General features: G+C 41.9%; 1 long non-coding RNA gene across 5 annotated transcripts in view; it reads left to right on the top strand.

The window, feature by feature from the left end:
- The first annotated feature begins 4,879 nt into the window (after positions 1–4,879).
- The window catches only part of LOC108962587 (uncharacterized), a 260,018-nt gene continuing 244,756 nt past the window's right edge, over positions 4,880–20,141 (top strand). For 4 of the 5 annotated variants that reach the window (XR_003945588.2, XR_007776925.1, XR_007776923.1 and 1 more), the window contains exons 1-2: positions 5,040–5,865; positions 8,020–8,324. This is a non-coding gene — a long non-coding RNA (uncharacterized LOC108962587). The other variant, XR_007776926.1, reaches the window with a different exon arrangement.

Here is a 20,141-nt window from a genome sequence, read left to right as displayed (position 1 = left end):
TATAGTTTGTGTTGGTTTTTTGTTTTTGTTTTGAGTTTTTCCTTCTCCCCCCAAAATAAGCATCCTATGAATTTGCTGGGTATGTGTCTACAGAGAAGAATATATTCATGCCAAAACAATTCTTTCATTTGCAGGTTTGTCTTTCTTTGTCTTTACATTTACAGGAGTGGATTGGCCTATTGATTTGATTCACACTTCTACAAAAGAGAGAAGTGGTGAGATCAGCCTCTGCATATAGAAAGATAAAATGAGAAGCAAAAAAATTTGCTAGGTGATCAGTGGATCCTCTGAATTATCCCCTAAGAGACCACATTTTGCTGATCATCTGCTGCACTGCTCCTCTTCCTGCACATGTCAACATCCAGAAGCTCACAGTGAAGTCAGAATTTTCAGGTGCTCCTGGAGGATGAGTGCTCGTTCATTTCTCAGGAGAGAGAGGTTAAGCAACCCTGAACTTTTCTTGCTGTTTTTTCTTCACACAGTGAAAACAAAGACAGTTACAGTAGCTAATTTACACTAACTTTTCTATGAGTTCTGTGAGTTTAATACTGATGTATTAAAATAGAAAGAACTGAAACCAACCCCCCTCTGCTGGGGTGCTCTGTGGTAATGGGAATGAGACATGATCAGCACTCAGCTCCCTGCTGCAGGCTGGGCTGCTCTTCATTTTCATCTGCATAGTAGGTGCTTACAGCAGCTACACAAAACACAGGGCTTGGGGAGCTTCCCATCACTGTTTGGCACTGACTGTGCTTCTAAATGGCCATTGCCCTCGGTGTGGCAACCAAATGCTGAGTGAGTGCCACAGACCCAGAAGCCCACCCAGCTGCAAACTTCAAGCAAATGTATGTTTTCTTGGTAAATGTAATGGAACCTCAACAAGTTAATGTCAGTAATCCCTCAAAGAGATTAAAACAATCCTGTAAGTACATTATCTCTGCAGGAAGGTTTCCTGCCCTGTGCAGCCAGCCCTGCTTTCAGGCCCCCATTTATAAAATTAACTGTACACTAATTTAATGTGGTGGCGAGACACAAAATAAATTTAAAAATAACTAGAAACTAAAGCCAAACAAATTTTGATTTAAAATGAAGTCCAGACCTTGTTGTTTTTGTTTTGTTGTTTTATTTTTTTAACAGCCAGAGAGCGTTATAGTTGGTTTTGTTTTTAAGAAAAGTGGTTGACTGCGTGTCGCACAATGTTTTAGCAAAATGGGACACCTTTCTGGAAGATGGACAACCAGGATAAGTACAGGAGAAACTGGACTATGTTTTTTGTCTAGTTTGCCAAGGAAAAACATTTGACCTTTTATAAGATGATTTGATGAACTTGTGTCTAGAGTTAATTTTGATGAAGTCTTTCCTTGAGGAGGCTTGGGAAGCAGAGTAAAAGTCATATGGAGACAGAAAGAAATCAGATAGCTGAAAGAATTAGGATAAATGAGGCTGTGCAGTGTGGGAATCAAGGATTTAAAAACTAAACACAGGTAGTGTAAGCCAGTTGCTTCTATTATTTGGGAGCCAGATGAGACTAGGTCACTGCCATTTGGAAATATTTACATATTGGCTCTCCATGGGAAATTTCTTCACTGTTGTGACTTTCTTCAAGCCAGATCAGTCAGCATGTGGAGCTGTCACTAGATCTGTATTCCAACCCATCCTATATCCACTGTGAAATTTAAATACAAAGGCAAAAAAGGAATTAAAGATAAAGGAGCAGTGCCTTCTTATCCTTAGCTCTCCTTGAGTGTAGTCTCACATCAGGCTTTCACTATTTTTTAAGGGGTGAATTTCAGGCAAAATGGAATATTGTAATCTGTGTCTTTCTGTTTGCCTCTTTTTCATGTTGGCACAATGTTAGCAATAGACTCCCATTATTTCCATGGCATTCCAGGATTTATTAAACTGAACATAGCTGTGACATAAAGAACCATCTACTTTCTGATGTTAGGGTGCAAGGCATGTGGCGCTAAGGATTCAATGTTTATTTGAGATAGGTGCTGCCCAAATACCAAAAAATAGGTTATTTTCTGTGTGCAATATTTATCTTCCCATTTACAGAACACAGGTATCATTAGCAGATTTTTTTACCTCATAATTAGAACTGAAAGGCCTATGAACATTATTATTAGATGCTTCATTCCCCAGTTGCTGTAAAATTATTTTAATTTCATCCATTCAAGATGTGGATTTTTATGTAATGATTTTGACTTTTCCAAATAATCTTCTACATTATATAATTTCTACTCCATGTTAATTATCATAAACTGCTCCTTTTTTATTGCCTCTTATGTATGCCTTTTTACTGCTTCATGCTTCTTTTACCTGCCCGATGAACCATGAGGGAATTTCAACAAAATTTTACTGTCTCAATGGCAGATGGCCACTTACCCATCAAATAAGCCCTTCTATGAGACACAAAAGCTTTTATTGAAATGTTTCTGACAATTTTTGTCCTTTCTGACAATTTTTCTATTTTTCTCATCCTTGCTCAGTTAGCTCTTCACACGATATTTTGAGTGGTTGACTCTCCTCTCTTTATGTGTGTTGAATGGGATCCATGATTATGGGACCCTAGGCAACAGGTGACTTCTGATCCAATGATTAGTCACCTCTATCACTCATAATGAAGCTTTAAGGTAGACACATACTTTGTCTAAGTATCACCAGCACCAGAGAGCTACAATGTATATGATAATACCTTTTTGGAAGCTTTTGGCCTCCTGCTTCCAAGGGAGGAAAAGAAGGGGGCATGTGTGATCATGTTTACCTGCCCCATAAACACCAAATCAGCTGAGTGGAGTCTGGGGCAGACCGTGGGGCAAGTCAACATCTTCACAAATTCTCAGCAAGTTATATCTGTATGCAGCATGTCATTGATGTCTGCCAAAACCAAAATCCCATGGCACAAGGAGCCACTTGCACAAATTGTGTTTTTCCAGAGAAAACCATCAAGAGTAGACCTTTGTAGGATGTTTGCAGGTTGTGCCACAATGCACAACCAGCAAACATCAGGACCATGTTCCACTCGATTTGGGAATCGTCTGGGAAAGAAATACAGCAAAAAAAATATATATGTGTGTTAGCAGAGGAGTATGTGTTTGCTGGACTTCACTGTGCCCTGCTAAGAGAGTGTATGTGGAAACCAGAGAAAATAGGGGTGGAAGTAAGAGAAGGTGCAGCCAACATTCCTCTTCCACCATAACACCAAAGGATTAAGGAAACAAAAGTGCAGAGGTAGAAAGAGAAACATAGACAAAACAACCATAGAAGTAGTGTAGATGGAGAGAATAAAAACCTGTGAAAAGTCAGAAATGGATGGAAGGGAGAAACAGTGCATAGAAAATAATTTAGGAGGAGATTTTGAATGCTCCAGAGCACTCAATGCAAAAGAGCTGAAAAAGGTGAGTGGTAAAGAATGACTACAATGATGCCCTTCTCATGCCAGGCATTACACTCTATGTATTATCATTTCACCACAGAAATCTGTAATGAAAACCAACAGCAATGTACATTCCAGCAGAATGTAAGAAGATGATGCTCAAGAGCAACATAAATAACAGGCAGCAATGGAAGAGCTGGGGGCAGTTTCTCTGCGGCACAAGGATAAAAAGGTTGATCCTGGGTGGGGAGTTGCAAAATGATTTGAAGAACAAAATTTTGAGGCTGACATTATTGGGTAGGAGGAAAAGGTTTGAATGAGTCTCAAAGATAGGGAAGATGGGGAGAGGGAAAGGAGCTGGAGGAAGGGCAAGTTGGGGGTTGTTGGCATGAAATGAACATGAACTGAAGGGAAATAGGCAGAGTCATAGGTGAGCAGGGACTGTAAAAGTTCTCAACAGGACAACTTAACCAAAAGCTAAACAGTGTGCCCTTCCTTTCTCTTCTTCCTTCTAACAACACCCTGCATCTCAGGATCATCCTCAGTTATCTGACTTTGAAAAACTAGCCCTACCATATTGGTGTGGGCTGCTATTAACTACCATTTCCTAGTCACTTTTCCAAGGTTTTGCTTGTTTCTAAGGCAAAAAAACCCCGCAAAATAAAACGAAACAAAAAAACCCCAAACAAATCAACACAAAACCAAACAAAACAACTAAAAAGAGAAAAGAAAATAAAGCAAACAGCACTGGGGACATATTTCAGGCCTGGCAGGCAAGGTCCTGAGGGCTGGAGCCTCTGGCACCCACGTCCACTGTGCACACGGAGTGCACAAACTCACAAGACCCCCAAGCGTGCTGCGGGCGCCCACGCACCCTCCGCGCCGCCCTGCCACGGGCACACCCTGGGACAGACAATGAGCAGCGGGTCCGTGTCGTGGCCCCCCCACCCGGCGACACCTCCCGGCAGCGCTCCCGCCCTGCCGGCAGCCCCGGGCCCGCTGCCCCGACGTGGGGGTCCGGCTCCGGGCGCACTGCCGCGCTTCCCCGTCCTTCCCGAGCGCGGGGCCGGCCCGCCGGGATGCTAGATGGGCACTAAAAAGTTAGGGACAGTGGGGACAGGCGGGGCTGGGGCGGCAGGGACGCTGCCCCCCGCTTTGTTCAGCGCCGGGGAGAGGACCCTTGGCGGGGCTGAGCCGGGTGATCGCGCCCCGGTCCCCAGCATGAGCCTGTCCCACGGCCCCGCCGTCGCCACAGGGCCGGGGGGGGTGGGAAGGAGGAGGAGGAGGTCTGAGGCGGAAGGTGCCTCTTCAGCCTCACTCTCCCTCCAAGGTGAGTTGCAGAGCTGTTCTGCTCTCCTTTTGTCTCGGTGCGAGGCCGCGGAGCAGTTCGGCCCCGCCCAGCCAAACTTTCGGCGGGGACCGGGGCGCCCCGACGGCCGCCCGCGGAGCGGGGCCGGGCAGGGCGCGGGCGGCCGCGCGTTCCGCCGGGGCGCGCCGGGGCTGCCAGCGACCCCCGTGCCGGGTGTCCCCGGGGGGGCTGCCCGAGGGCAGGTGGAGGGGCCGTGGGGTGCGGGAGGTCCCCTCCTTCCCTTTGGGTTTCTCTGGGACGGATGCGGTCGGCCCCATCTTTGCGCTTTACGCAACAGGTAGGGATGCCAGGAGCTGGCGGCGGCGGCGCGGAGCCGCGGCCAGGAGGTTTCGGGGGGCTTTTTTTGTTACGTTCTCTAGAAAAGTGCGGAGGGGAGGGGAGGAGAATCAACAGTTTTCCGAAATTCCCCTTCAGCTGTTTATTTATGTACTTCCCGTGTCCATGAAAAACGGGTTCGTTTCGCAACTCCGGAGTTTTATATTGTTGTCTATTTACTTTTTTCCCCCCCTTTTCTTTCTTTTAAAGTTACTTTTCTTTATGTCCTGCGTTTGTCCGTCTCATTCCGGCAGATCAAACTGTCCGAAAGCAGATCCCCAGAGGCTTGTCCTCACTGACAGTCGGGGGAATCCAAACAAAGAGGTGCATCTACCGGAAATAATGATTTGAGAGATGGTTCTCTCCCTTTCCAGCCCCCACTCCCCCGCCTTGAATTAAATTGTTTTCTTTTTCTGGGAGGTTCAGTTCGAGGGAAGTTTTGCGCCGGAGCTGGGGTCGGGGCTGAGGAGGGATGGAGCAGACGGAAAGTTGCGGTGGTGGGAGGAGGCGGGGGGCGAGGGCAGTACGGGACCCCGGCGGCGCCCGGACCGCGGGGGGAGCAGGGGCGCGGGGGACCTGCCGCCGCTGCCGGCTCTTTGTCTGCTCGGGCAACTTGAACAAAAGGAGAAACTCGGATGAACTCTCCATCTCTTCCTCGCCTCTCCCGGGTTAACTCATCTTCGGCAACTTTATCGGAAGAGATTTGCTCAACTTTCTTCGAGCTCTCCCGCAGCTTAAAAGCAAAGAGTCCCGCCGTAGGCTTCTAAGGAAATCGGGTTTCACTGTTTAGAGAAAGGAGAAGGTACGTTTGGACTTGGGGTTTATTGTTCTTTCCCGGCTCCCTCGTCGCTCCCCCCTCCGCCCTGCCATCCGCGCCCGGGTCTGGGAGCACAGCGGAGGCGTCCGCGGGCCAGCCCAGCCTTTCCTTTGTACTTTTGGGAGCACATGCAGGTATTTTTGGGGAGGGTAAGGCAGTCATTCCGCCCGAACTCCCGTAATGCGGGCTGGGGGGCACTAGTCGGGGGGGGCGGACTTGCCTCCTTCTTGTGCCGGCTTTGTTTTATTTTAGTGGTTTAACTTTTTTTTTTTTTTTTTTTCCTTTTTTTTTTGGTGGGGAGGGAAGTGGACTCGGAGGGCTTTCTGGATCGGGCTGTGTTTTTAAGAGTTGGGACAGAGAAAAGCTGAAGACGGGGAAAAATTGATGGGATTGCAGGGAGTCCTGGCGGCCGTGGCCAGGGAGTGGGGGGCTAGCGAAGGCCGTGGGACTGGGCTGGGCAGGGCAGCGCGCAGCAGGGGCAAGGTGGGTGCTCCGCCGTGTGCCAGCTTGGGTCGCGGAGCCCGAGCCACCACAAAGCGTAACACGTTGTGGTGTGGGACCATCCCAGGGTGCCAAGGTGCGCAGAAGTGCCGAGGGACAATTTTTGGAGAAGAGGGACGGACCAGAGGGAAGACTTTGTTGTTCCGACTGCATTGATCGTAGAGAAGGGAGAGTGGGAAGGGTCAGTCCAGGCTGGCCCTTCCTCGGCTGGGCTTCAGTGCAGTTCCCTTCGTCCCTTTGGAAACGCCATAGTTGCCTTGGGTTTTGTTCCATTCCTTTTGGTTCACGCTTTCTAGAGCAAGCATTGCAACTCCACAAAACTTACTTGTGAGCTCTTTGTACTTTTCTTAATTATCTTGATCGATTTAGTATCTTACTATTTCCCCATCTTCTTTTGCTATGTAATATTCTTCCATTTTTCTCTTTTTTCATCCTAATCCTCTACTTTCTTGTGTTTTCTTGTCCCAGTTTCCTAATTGTCCCCCTCTCTCCTTAGATCTACCCATTTCAGAATTTCTGAAGTCTACTTTTTACTTTTTATTGTTATTCATTCTCCTCTTTCTTAATCTCTTCCCACCTACTCTTCTAACTTTATGCTTGCCTTTCTCATGAAAAACTCTTTTTGCCAGGATCTTTCCTCTCCTCCATGCGTAGAAATTCTTCTTCTTGCTTGATTCTCCTGATGTGAAGCAAACACAGAGCTTCTTCTTGCTCTCTTCTAAACTTATTCTTCTGTGGACTGCCCTACATCTGTGTTAACCAGTTATGCAGACAGAGACTCTAGTGATAATTCTTGCTCATAAATGTTCACTTTCTCCTTTCTTCTCATCTTTGTGTACATGCATCTTCCAGTCTCTTAAAGCTTCTTCTAGTTCTTCTCCATTGTCCTTAGTGTGGAAGTTTGTTCTTTTCCCTTTCCCCCACTCCATCTTGGCAGACGAGACGCTGTTCTTCACATCATTGTTCCCTCCTGTGCAGAGTACTTGGACCTTTCTCTCCATTCCGCATAGTCCCCTTCCCAAACTAATTCAAACTTGCTTTTGGCACCTCTGGAGGAATTGCACAGAGGGACTACCAGAGTAGACTGATGTGGGTTGGGCTACTTTGGCTTCTTCTGGGGCCAAATGCCATCAGTGGTGCTCAAAGTTTAAGTCCCAGCTGAAGCAGCACATCTGCTGGTGGAGGTGTTTGGGGGGGACACTGCAACGGGGCTAAGGAGGCAGAGAAGATCGCAAATGTTTCCCTCAAAGGGGCTGATGAGCTTTATTTTTGCTACTTGGTGTTTTTTTAATTGACTTACTGTTTTCATTAGTTTTTAAATACCTGCCAGGGGAATTGAAGAGCCTATATATTACCCTTTTTCTCTTTCATTTCAGTGATTTTCTGGAAGGTAAGACTGTGCAATCTGTAGAGATATATGAAAGCCTTTTTCTTAAACCTTCTTCTCTTAAACTCCAGCCTCACAATGTTTTTAAAACAAAATGCTATGACCAGGCTTTGAGTTTAGGATGTGTCTAAATCTGTGAAGAAATTTGTGCTTGAAATTATTCAGAAGAAGGTAATTTTATATTTGTATGTTAGTTCCCGAGTGGCAGAGTTACTGTGCTGAACTAACACTTCTTCCTCATTTTTGAACAGGTCACAACGTGATTGTTGGGAAAATGGGATTGTTGCCAGAACATCAGTCTGTGATGGGTGCCATATTGCATTGCTCTTTGGATGGTGGAATACAGCTTGGGATTCCTTGGGCTGCGCGTTGTGATTCAAACTGGACCATACAGCTGCTTGACGTCTCAGCTGTTTGGATTTTAGTGATGGTTTATGGTCTCCTGGGGAAAGTGGAAGAGCCCCATACTGAAACTTGTGGATATTGTGGGACATGCTGCCGAGACCCATTTGGATTATATCACCATCTGACACCAAGTGTCTGCAGCTGATGAAAGGTATGCTTCTCCCCTGGTGCAAAAACACTGTCTCATACATCAGAATACTAAATACAAATACTTGACTTTGTTTTAAACAAACTTGCTTTATAGCTTTTTTTGTTTGGTTGGTTGATTTTTGTTTTGTTTTGCCTTGCTACTGATACCTGCCGAGAGTTTTGAGTGGTGTTAATCTGACAGAAATATCGTACTAATGGTTTGATAATGTTTCATCTTAAATGCAAAAGGAAAACCCAAATATGAAAGGGGTTCTTTTTCCATAATAAACTTATATTTTGAGGGTAATGACTTCTTAGAGTCTATGAGTGCATAGCAGCTCTAGAAAATGAGACTACCTAACTTTTAAGAAAAGTAAGTTAAGAACAACTTAAGCAGAGCACTTTCTGCAGTTATGATCTTCCAAAAACCCAGTTTGTTTGAAGACATTACTATTTTCTATTTTGAACTCAAGATAGCAACCTTCTATGATTTAAACTCTTTTCCTCCAAATAAACAAAAATATCAAGGATGGCTTTTGTGGGGAAGAAAGAGCAAACAGAAGTATTTCAGTTAAAAATTCAAGGAATTATTTTGTTTCATATGTTTTAAAGTTTTGATGTAAGTCTTCTTGCAGAGAGTGCTTGCATCTTGAATGTCCTAATAATATGAAAATCTACTGGATGCAGTTCAGCACTCAGTTTTCCTACTAAATGAAGTAATCAATGTAAAAAAATGAATTGGAAACTAGCAGAGAAAACAAGTGGTTAAAGAGTTATTAATGAACAACAAATTATTCTCAAATCTAGATGAAGAGTTAATCCGAGAGTGAGGAAATCAGCAAGCTCCTTAGTGAACTGTGGTAATGGTAAAGAGAATTTTAAAAGTATTTAAAATCTGATCCTTTTATACCTGTTCTGTGCACTTTTTTGCTACAGCTGAAAATGAATGATGTGAAAAAAGTCGGTTTTGCTACATGTTTCGGCTCAACTGATTGGTTTCAGCCTAAACCATATGTAGGGCAGACAAGTATTCATAATCTTAAGAAAAGTGCTGAGCTGGCTGGCCTACTTTAGAGCAAAACAGAAATCTGAACAAATAATCACTTGTGATCCTTTCCTCTAGTAAACAGAGATACAAGAAGCAATACAGTTCTAATTTCCTGGTTCTGACTGTGTTTTAATAAAGACCTACTCTTAATTTTCTTGGTTATTGTGGGTAAGCTTTTCGTTGCGTACTGGATGCAATTAATGTACATTTAGATTTACGGTTTTATATTGTTCTGCATTCATACTATTTTTGAACTTTGCATGACTGAAGCTAGCCATATGAAAGTCTTTAATTTGAAGTCTCAGAAATGGAAAGTTTTGGTCTGTTTATGGAAAGAGAAGACTGAGAATAATAAATAGATTTTGTGGATGAAAATATTTAGAGCTACTATCTAGTGTCATCTTGGAAAAGAAGCCTAGTTCTTATTGTTGTCTATTTAAAGAAAATCAAAACTGCAATCCTTTTTTGTTTCTGTGAAGATTTTGTTTCATCTGAGTTTTTTCTCAGGCACTTGCCGCTCTTTAGGAAAACTAAATTGAAGTTAGAGGTACACTTTATTTATCTGCATGAAAGTTATTAGTTTCATCAGCACTGAAAATGGAGGGGAATTGTTACTCTAAGGATTAAAAATTACTGAGGAGAAACTACTCCTTAGCTTAATCTGAGAGTTTGTTAGATTGAATTTTCATTATTGCCAGAAGATTCTGGATATAGTAGGCAAATCATTAGATATATTTGCATTTGTTTGTACTTTGAACATTTCAAGTATTAATAACTGGTGACAAACTGTTAAAATTTACAGCTTATCTGTCTTGAAATTTCTTTGGGTTATTTCCAATAAAACACAAAGAATCATTCTCCTACTTGGAGATGAGATCTGCAGAGAGAGGAAGAGCAGGGCCAGACAGAAAGTGCTCAGCATGGTAGTTCCCAGCTGGAGGCGTGCTGCACTGGTTGGAGATGAGACCCTTCTGAGGCTGGCAGAGAGATGGGGAAATGCTTTCTGGGGGCTCTGGCTGGAGTGTTCCTGTACCTTTCTCCTGGGAGCAGTCCCAGCAAAGGCACCAGATGCAGCAGGGGCTGCGTAGAGGCTGAGAACTGTGGGGAAGGAGCAGCACCTGGGCTCTGGGAGGGGCAATGGGGACCACCCGCCTTAATTGGGGTGGGAAGGAGCCTTGATGCTCTCAGAGGGGGTTGGTTGGGAGGAGCTGCTTTTTGAGAGAAGGTTTTTGGGTATGGGAGCCTGAAGTGTGGGAAGGAGGTTGTTTCTGTGATTTGTCTTTGGTTGCAATTTGGCAGTTGCTTGCTTTGGTTGTGACAGTCCTGGAAGGTGATTGAAACCCTTGCAGGTGTTTTGAGGCAGTGTGGTTTATTCTGGGCGGGAGGGAGTTCTGAACTCCCACTCACAAGCCTACCCTGGAATTTTAATCTGGTAGCAGAATTTGCAGGTAAAACAAATTAAACAAAATCCAGACAGTTTAAAGAGTGATTCCTCTTTTGAAGTGTGCTCTCAATTAACGAAGACTTCTAGCCAATGTTCTTGGTTCTTTGAGAAAATATTTTGCTCTGTGTAACTGAGGTGAGAGTAAGCATGAAGGTCTTTCAGGCCAACCCAACCTGAGTGTGGAAAAGATTTAAAAGGCTGCAGAAAGTGCAAATTTTACAGTGTAGTGTGTGTGAGCAGGTGAGTTTCATTGTTGGGTTTGTGCATTGTGAAAAATGGGCAGAGGAGAACAGGGCAGGTTTTGTTACTGCCAGATCTTTAGGTGGAAGAGGAGATGGCACATGGAGCAACTTCCTATCCATTAACACCTAGGAAGGTAGAAAGGAAAATGTGATAAGGTCTTGATTTCTTTAACTGTTCCTTCCCTTTGGTTGAAGTGTTTTTCTGGATGCACAGAGTCCCAAGTGAAGCGGAAATTTCTGCAGACCCATGTGCGCCCCTCTTGGAGGGTTCCTGATACAAAATGGAGATAGGGATGCTTTCCTGAGGGCTGGCTGCCTTTCACTCCTCCTCTGGGAGGCCCTGCTTCTGGCAATGGAGGATAAAGAAGCCTTCTTCTCTGGACACTTCACCACAGTGTCCTCCTCAGGATTTGGACAGTTTGATTCTTGGGTAAAATTTTGGGAGAAAGCTTTTGGGGTTAAGATTGTTAGTCCCTGAAAGGGCTCCCAGGCAGCCTAAAGAGTATTGGGCAGTTATGAGGGGGTTGGCATGGTAAATATTCACTTCATGATCTTCACTGAGAAAGCAAGATGGAAGCTGTAAGTCAGGGCACCTTGCTAGAATAGAGCTGTCTTTGTATCTTTTGTTCCATAGAAAATGCTATTGATAATGGTGTCTGGGTATTTTCCTTTGTATTTTGTTCAAGGCTGGGTGACCCTCGTGTGTGAAATCATACAGCTTACTATAGTAGAAGTCAGAATTGTTAATATTAAGTTTCATTTTTTGTATTTTTTTCCTTTCACTGGTTTGTCACATTATTATGCAACTTGAGGTACAGTATTCTTACAGAAGCAATATAACCATTGGAGTACAGTTTGTTCCTTGTCAGAGCAAATTCTTATGAGAGGTACAAGGAAGTCAACCAAGGCTGGAAAGAGAGAGATTCCACTTGAAATCTGGGTGTGTATTGCAGTTATGACTGAGAAATAATTGCATGAAGACTTCAAATGAAAACAAACCTTCCAACGTGCGACCTGCTTTTTCTGTAAAGTGCTCTCAGTAATGTCAGGACAGAGGCATATGGTGTCTGGAATGGTTTTCTGTTTCTTGATTGGATTTATTTTATGTAGCAAGAAGCTTTCCAAGTCACTAATAGATTCTATTTTTACTCCTTTTTTTTTTTTTTTTTTTTTTTTTTACTTGCATTGTCATAACATGAAATTTATCACAAACTATTTGTGAAGCCTGAGGTAGGGCCACATTCTGCTTGATATCTTGACCTTTCCTTGATTGAAATGCATAGCTGTGTTTGGATTTGGTAGGGGGAAATGGATAATCTAGGGGGACTTTGAATATTTTAACACAAAATTAGTTCTGGCCTTCGAGGACAGGGACAGTACTTCCCCCAAGAGGTTATGAGACCACTACAAGTGTGGATTCTATATTTAAATCCATGAATATTGTGGATTAGTGAGAAGAAATTGGGTTTGACTCTTCACAAAGAAGAAAGAAGAGAAAAAGCTTCTACCTAGTCTGGATGTGTCTACTGCTGCTAAAAATTGAAAACAACTGATTTAATTTCATTATATTAGTAAGCTAAAGCTGCAGTCCTTCTATTTAAGAACAATGTTGCAACTCTATGAAATAAACTGCATTTTGATACATCTGAAAGGTTCCAAAGGTTCCAGTATAAATTTTTCTGTCACTTTTCTGTGCTTTTATTTTTGTTTGTTTTTGTGGGTTTTTTGTTTGTTTGTTTTTGGTGGTTTTTTGTTTGTTTGTTTTTGTGATTTTTTTTGTTTGTTTGTTTGGTTTTTTGTTTTCTTTCAGGAAATGGCTGATGAGTGAGGTGTTGCTCTGGATGCCAGCATTAGTTCCATGTCAGAGATAAGACAGAGTGCTGAAGTAGAATCATTAATGTTTGCATGGAATTTCTTGCAGGCCTGGGAGGCAGCTGGGTATGGAAGGAGGAGGCATGTGATTGCCATAAAATTAATAGGTGAGCAGTGGGAGTAGGTATTCAGGGCTGATAAGGATGGAGTCTGGCTTGGTTGTGAGCCAGAGGTGATTGGTGAGGAAAGGAAGTGGTGAGACATTTTGAAAGCAAGGGCTAGTTGCTAATGATGGATGGGAAGAGGAAAGAGACGTGGATTTTGTGGGAATGGATGAGAAGCTGTTTGTCATAATTTATGTGTCAGGACTCCTGTGCTATCAGAGCATTTCTAATAGAAAAACGGAGTGAAATCTTTAAATGGTTGTGGCATAAGTAAAAAATATCTCAGTAGTTGGCTTCTTTTTAATGTGTGATAAAATTGTGATGGTTAATACTGTGAAAGGAAACAAGTTAACTTTTGCTTTGCACATTTTGTGTTGAATTACTCCCTGAATCCCTGCAACCTTCAATTGAGGGTGCAACTTACTATCTTTTGTTTCTGTTTGCAACACTGTTCAAGGCAACAGTTAATTTAGGGAAGTGTTTCAGGAGTTGCACGTGTTGTTTCCAGATTTTCTCAGGGGTGAAACTTTGTCATTTTGTTACCTTTTAGAATTTGAAAATTGGTGTTTGATTGGTACCGTCGTTGATCTGTGGCGATCCTCTGAAATGATGAAATTTGTGGTGGCTCCAGAGTATATAGGAAGATGCCCTGGATTATGCAGTGATCACTGAGGTGTTTTTAAGCAACTTGATGCTTTTGGTGCAGGCTGGTGCCCTGCCACGCCAGGTATTAAATTTGGCCTGGAAGCTACTTTGTATAATTGTGCTACTTCATCTGTCAATTGTTGCTTTTCCTCTGGGTTTGGGTATGATGTGGTTCAGCTCTGCTCGGTCTGGATCTGACCTGGGGCTTTCACTGGGCTTTCTTCGTTGGGGTGTGTGTGAACATGAACTCAATTGTTCCTTAGAGAGAGGCTGTTGTTTCAAGGCTTTGGGCTTCAAGCGTTGAAAGAGATGCTCTCTTGCCATTACAAAAGTTGATTTGCCTTATGTTAAAAAAAGATGGATAGGATAGCCCTCTTTTCATCATCTATCTCTGGGGCTTAATTTTACCAAATTCAAAGATTTATGATACCATGTAGCCAGTAGGTTTATTCATTCAAGCTCCCGGACTGGACTTGTGAATCTTGTATAGGCATGGCTCCTTACTGAAAATCAGACACTGGAAAGAAGTGTGGTTCAGGTTCATAATTTTGTGGTTTTGCTGCTTTTTTTTTTTTTTTTTTTTTTTTTTTTTTTTTTTTTTTTTTTTTTTTTTAATTGAAATTGCACTTGAAGAAGAAGGAATGAAAGAAATGTAATTCTAAACCCAAAATCTTGTTCTTTATCACACAGTTGCCACTCAGCTTCAGGATTTGTCTGCATTATTTTTATAGCATTAAGTCTATGCATTATATGGCTTTACAGCTTTCCTTTTGCATGCAGTTAAAATCTGTCTCTGGGATCATGGCAGTGTTTTATATATATCCCCTGCAGGAATTCCAGAGCTTGTGCAGTGTAGGAAGGGGTCTATAGCCTGGTGTGTGTTTCTGACAGCAATTCACCTAGTAATAGGATTGAAAAGGAAGTTTTAAAGGCAGCTATAAGAGAAATTGCTCCTTCTTCCCAAAGAAACAAGTGAACAATCTGCTTAATATCCGCTGAGATTCATCTTGGACCACATAATGCATTCAGATGGAAGATTAATTTGATACTGGTTTATTTTAAATGCCTTATTTAATAAAACTCATAATTGGCACCTTCCTTCTATTCATTGTTGTGTGTAGAAGCTCAAAAGTAATACCTGAAATATTTTCATCAGCCAATTTGGGTTATCCAGAGCACATTTTCTTCTTATTTAGCCATGAATTTGAGCCGTTGTGTCTAAATTCAGTCATCCAGGTCACTTTTTCATGGAGCCAAATAATAGCTGCTGTTGACTTCAGTGGCAATACTGATGGCTAGAGTTTTTGGAAAAGCAAAAGAGACACCAGAGTACCTATGTGTGTATGCACATACATTACATATATATATTTTGAATATAAACATAAGTGCATTTAGTCCAGAACCAAAGGTGTGCCTGAGGCAGATTCATGAAGGAGAAAAGTGATTTTTTCCTCTCTGTTTGGAGCAGTGTCTTTCTCAGACCTTGCTTCTTGTTGTCTGTTGTTAGTGGACTTCAATGCTGTCTTTCCCCTTTGGTTTGGATTTTTGGGTACTCAAAATGAAACGTGTCCCATTCCAATTTAACAGTTTGTTTATTAAAATACACCCATCCTGTGTGCATATTCTGATGAGTTAAAAAACATATAAAAGTGTCTGCAGAAAGAATTTGCTGTAATCAGCTGTAAAACACTTTCAGGCATACTGCTCACTCCTCCCCTTCACCCTTCAGAAAGGCACCACTGAAAAGCAACAAGGCAGAGCTGAAATGTACCTTTGACAAGCACTTAAAAAAATTAGTTTCTTCCACTAGTAATCAATATAGATTAATTCTTGGTGTGAGCATGTACAATGTGTATATATGTATGCTCCCACTAAGTGTGTTGGTTTTTGTGGAATTCATTGCTTTAAATTATATGCAGTGTAATACTTTAAATGGCTAGAGGTGACTATTTTTAATTTTCTTTTTAACATGTTCAGTAGCAATTGTTTTGAGTGCAATCAAAACCATGAATGGAATGCTACTTGTGGACTTCATGCAGGGTAGGTGTATTAGTGGACCTATATTTGACACAAGGGAAAGGATCTTTGCGAAGGAAGACCAGAACCATTTCCAGATTGATTTCCTTGCATTTGAAAATGCAAAGAAATCAATCTGTCACTTTGACCTTGGATTGTGTGTTCCAGTTGAAATAGGCTTTTTCCCCTGAACTCTGTAGCAAAAGGCAGTAAGTTAAGGTATGACAGATCAGAGAGAATAAGACAGTAAAGAGCAGAATAAGAATTGTTTCTTTTGTTGAGATTGTTGTTCAGGGTTATACATCTTGAGATTTCCTTATGGTGTTGGTGCAGTCCTGTGAAACATAGTTGGGCTGACTGATGACTTTGTAGGAGAGAATATTGTAGATGCTGAAAAATGTCATTATTAAAAATAAGGGTTTGCACACTTGCTGTAATCTGGTAGATTGTCTCTAAAAACAAAGTGGAGGGGAGCTCTCTGGTTTGCTGCTCTGCTGTATCAGAAATGGTGTATCCGAGTGCTGGATTGAAGCAGTGTATATTTTAGGCTTCTGGTTGCTTAGTGTGAACAGTGCTGTGCAAACACCCCAGGAGCTGCCAGGGGCCGTTTTGCATCCAACACATCCCCATGTGGTTTTCTACCCTGTGCAGTGGTTTATGTCCATGATTTGTGTAAGAGGTGCAGGATGCCTTTAGTCTTAATTTTTTTTCTGAATGCTCTCGGGCTGAAGATTGGGATGAAGAAGATCTGGTTATTACAGGTTAGTGCTTGGATTAACTTCTTGGCAAAAACTTGTTATGGATCATGTTCTGCCATCACCACAAAACACAGTAAGTCAGACAGGGTATCTCTAGCTCTGTTTAGGTAAGATCAATTTCTTCTATGAAAAACAAAAGGAGAATCTCTGTGGAGAGGTGGGTGTTGAATGTAATATAATAACCACTTGCCAGAGAGATACTTGATAGTAGCTAACTTCTGAGGGAGTTACAACCACTTAGTGTGTCTCTAAAGAGAGTCAGGGTGTTCTCACTGGAAGGATATTGGTCTGTCTGTTGGACAACATAGGTGTTTTTGGTGAATTTTTTGCTAATATACCTATTGTAAAAATAAGTGTTAAAGTATGAGCAACATGCATTCAAAAGAATATTGCCAAAACCAGCTGATGCCTGCATTTGGGTATAGGGCCATACTGCTGTATAGAAGAGCTGTCAAAATCTATAGGCATTACTGACAGAAGGGGAACAAACAATTCATTAAACATAATAAAGTATTTAATGCATCTTATAATTTTTGTAAGGTTTTGTCTTGGCTCTTCAGTTCTTGGATTTAGAATTGCTATGCTCTCTGCACATGCCTTGTTCTTTTATGTTGAAATAAGTACAAATTTTATTTTGAGAAGAAGCAGCATAATAATTCTGAACCAGTTAATTTTAAAAGTCTCATACTTCAAGGGCCAGCATCTTTTGTTTGTGGAAAATTATCAGTAAAGAAGTCCTCTGTATCTTTAACTGAAATGGCTTCTAATTTATGCTTGATTCTTCTGCTAGGTTAATGTTAATTAGTTTAACATATCACTCATAAAAGATGTCATAGTTGAGTCATTGTGTAGGTAACAAATCTTGCACTGGCTAGCAATGAAGAAATATTACCTCTATTAAAACCCACACTTAAACCGTGGAGTCAGTAAGGGCTCATGACATTTTGCAGTTATCTAGCTTAATGCATTTTAATGCCTTCAGTGGTGTGAGGTTTTTCCTTGGGAGGCTGTGTGGGGGATAAGCAAGTGAGGCAGAGCCTTCAAATTATGCAGTCAGTATAAAGTGCAGCCTGTGCCAAGTGAGAAACTCAGCAGAAATGCTGGCTCGGGCTGGGGCTGGGGCTTGGATACTTTTATAATGATTTAACCTTAAAAACCCCACAGCTGACCAGTGTTGGGTTACCCAATGAAAGCACACATAAGCAGTGGTAAAAAGCTCAAATCTGCTTGTATTTAGAGCCCAAGTAATTAGATATTAACAATGCAGCTAAGTATGCAGGCTTGTAATTAGCTAAGTAGTTTCATCCATTTCTGCCCTGAGAGAAGCATTAGAGCTAGGCCTGTAGTGGATAGCAAATTTCAGTTGTGATTGTGGAGTGGTTATTGTGACTCTGTAATTCTTGATTTCAAAATAATCCCCCAGCTGCTCAGAGGAGGTGATGCTGTGATGCTGCCAGCACAGCAGTGAGCCTGCACTGAGTCCTATCGTCCTGCTCAGCTGGTACAGGTATTCCAGGCTATGGGATGGGCAAGGCAGAGCAGTTGATCAAACCACCAGCCAAAATCTGCTGCCCACATTTCTTTGTTTGTTTAAACCATCAGCATCTGGATGGCAACCAGCAATTGAGTAAGTGTTTGAGGATGCTGTTGCTTCCTCTGCCTGAGGAAGCCTGGGTGAGGAGGAGGTGCTGGATCTTGAGGGTTGGTGGAGTTTCACTGAACAGCACAAGAAGGAATGGTCAAGAGTTTTGCATCCAAAGCGTTAATGTAAAAAATTTAAACCTTCTCCCATTGCTAAAGGTTGTAAGCACTTCCATGGTACAGGAGCAAGGCCAGTCACTCCAGTATGTGGCAGGGAATGTCTGAAACTTTGGAGTGCAGCTCCAAATTAGTGAACCAAAATTCACCTGATGTATTTTCTTGCAAGCTGCATTTGTTTCCCTGTGCAGCAGATTACTCTAGCTTAGTGGCCAGGTAGGCTTGGTGAGGCTGATCACAGAAAAGAGGGTTACCCCTATTTATGAATGTAAACAGCCGGCATGTTCATGGTCTGAACATCAAAATAAATTGGATTTTTTCTTTGATATTTTTAACTATCCTGCTAAATTCAGTGTTTCAGATCCAAGAAATGGCAGCTCTGCAGCTGGTAGAGCTGGCAGAAGAAGAGCAGTGTTCTTCTTCTGCTCCTTTCAAATTCTTTGTGTTTGAGCTCCTTCGGACTACTTGTACTTCTGTCTCCCAGCAGAAGGCCAATCTGGTGGTGATTCATAGTGTGAGGATTCAGTGAAGTTCTGTTAATAAAAATATACAGTTCTTTGGCATCCTGCTTTGCAGCTCTTCACACTGGTGTATTTGCTGAGTGTCCCAACATAGTTAGGTGAAGACATAGGACAAGCATCCCTTTGAAGTGACTGCAGTCTTCAGTGTGTCAGCTTGAGTTTTTAATGAGTTCATCACTGTTGTGTATGCAACTGTGAACATTAGGTTTTCTCTTGCTAAAGGAGACCTCTTTCCATGAACAGGTTGCTCTTAAAGTGATGTTTTCCTGAGACAGTTCTATTTTAGCTTCCTTAGCCATTTGTTCGTTCATTTGTTTGCAATTATAAATTCTGGTTACCATGAGACTTGAAAAATTGCAGCAAACAAGCGACTTCTTTCTGAATTTGCTTCTCACCTTGGATTTGCATTAAGCTTTCAGACTTCCTTTAATTTTAACCATGAAAACTGAATATATTACAGTAATTTTATTAACATCAAAAGGCTTCAAATTGTTCACATGTAGCTCTTAAAATTTATAAAGCAGCAGTTTAAGACTTTGAAATTCTTAACAGATGCTCAGCTATGTTCTCAGTATTTGAGCTTAAAGCAGAAAGAATTTAACTCAATTATAATAATGTAAACCTTTCCACTTTGCTTTGCATAATTAAATATTTTCATTTACATAGCACAGAAGTTTAACATTCTAAACAGGGTAGATAAGCAGAAGAAAAAGGCAGACAAAGATGCATCTTTAATGCATGCAGAGTAGTAATGCACATGCTGGTAATCTTACTGTGCTTATTAATAATAACAACTTTAACTAGAAATCCATATGCAAGTTCCTGTGAATATGGATTGTATTTAATATGTTGATTTTTTTTTTTTTTTAAATTGTGTGCATCTTTGGAAGTATGCAGAAAGGTATATTAAAACTGGAGCAGGAATGCAACAACCTTGATATCTTCTACTTCTTGTTTTAAAATATTAATTAGTGGAACAGGTCTGAGGAAAATTAAGGGATCTGGCCAATTTTTGTGGATGCAGGAAACGGCTTAACTATGCCTCTGTGGAAGTCTGTCATCCTACTGGTGTAGCAAAAACTACACTAGAGGTGGTTATTACTACCACTTTGGATAATGCTGTGTCTCAGATTCACCAGCCTGCTGTCAGAGCAGCTTCTCTGTGGTGTAATAGGAAGCATTGTGTGTTTTGGGGGCTATAAAATAGACACAAGATGTGCAAATAAACACCTGCACTTTCCTAAATTACTGCTGTCTGTCAGGTCCAGGTCAGCAAGATGTGTCAGGCTGAAAGAAATCTTTGCTGGTTTTGAAGAAATTTAGTGCAACTTCTGCTAGCTGGTTTAATGTCATATTTTCACACCTGGATCTTCTTGAAAGTGGGAGGATCAGTGATGTTCTCCTATAATAAAATAAAATAGCTGTGAGTTT

This window comes from Serinus canaria, chromosome 2, assembly GCF_022539315.1.
Source record: "Serinus canaria isolate serCan28SL12 chromosome 2, serCan2020, whole genome shotgun sequence".
Lineage (NCBI taxonomy): Eukaryota > Metazoa > Chordata > Aves > Passeriformes > Fringillidae > Serinus > Serinus canaria.
This window is presented reverse-complemented; position numbering and strand designations above follow the sequence as displayed.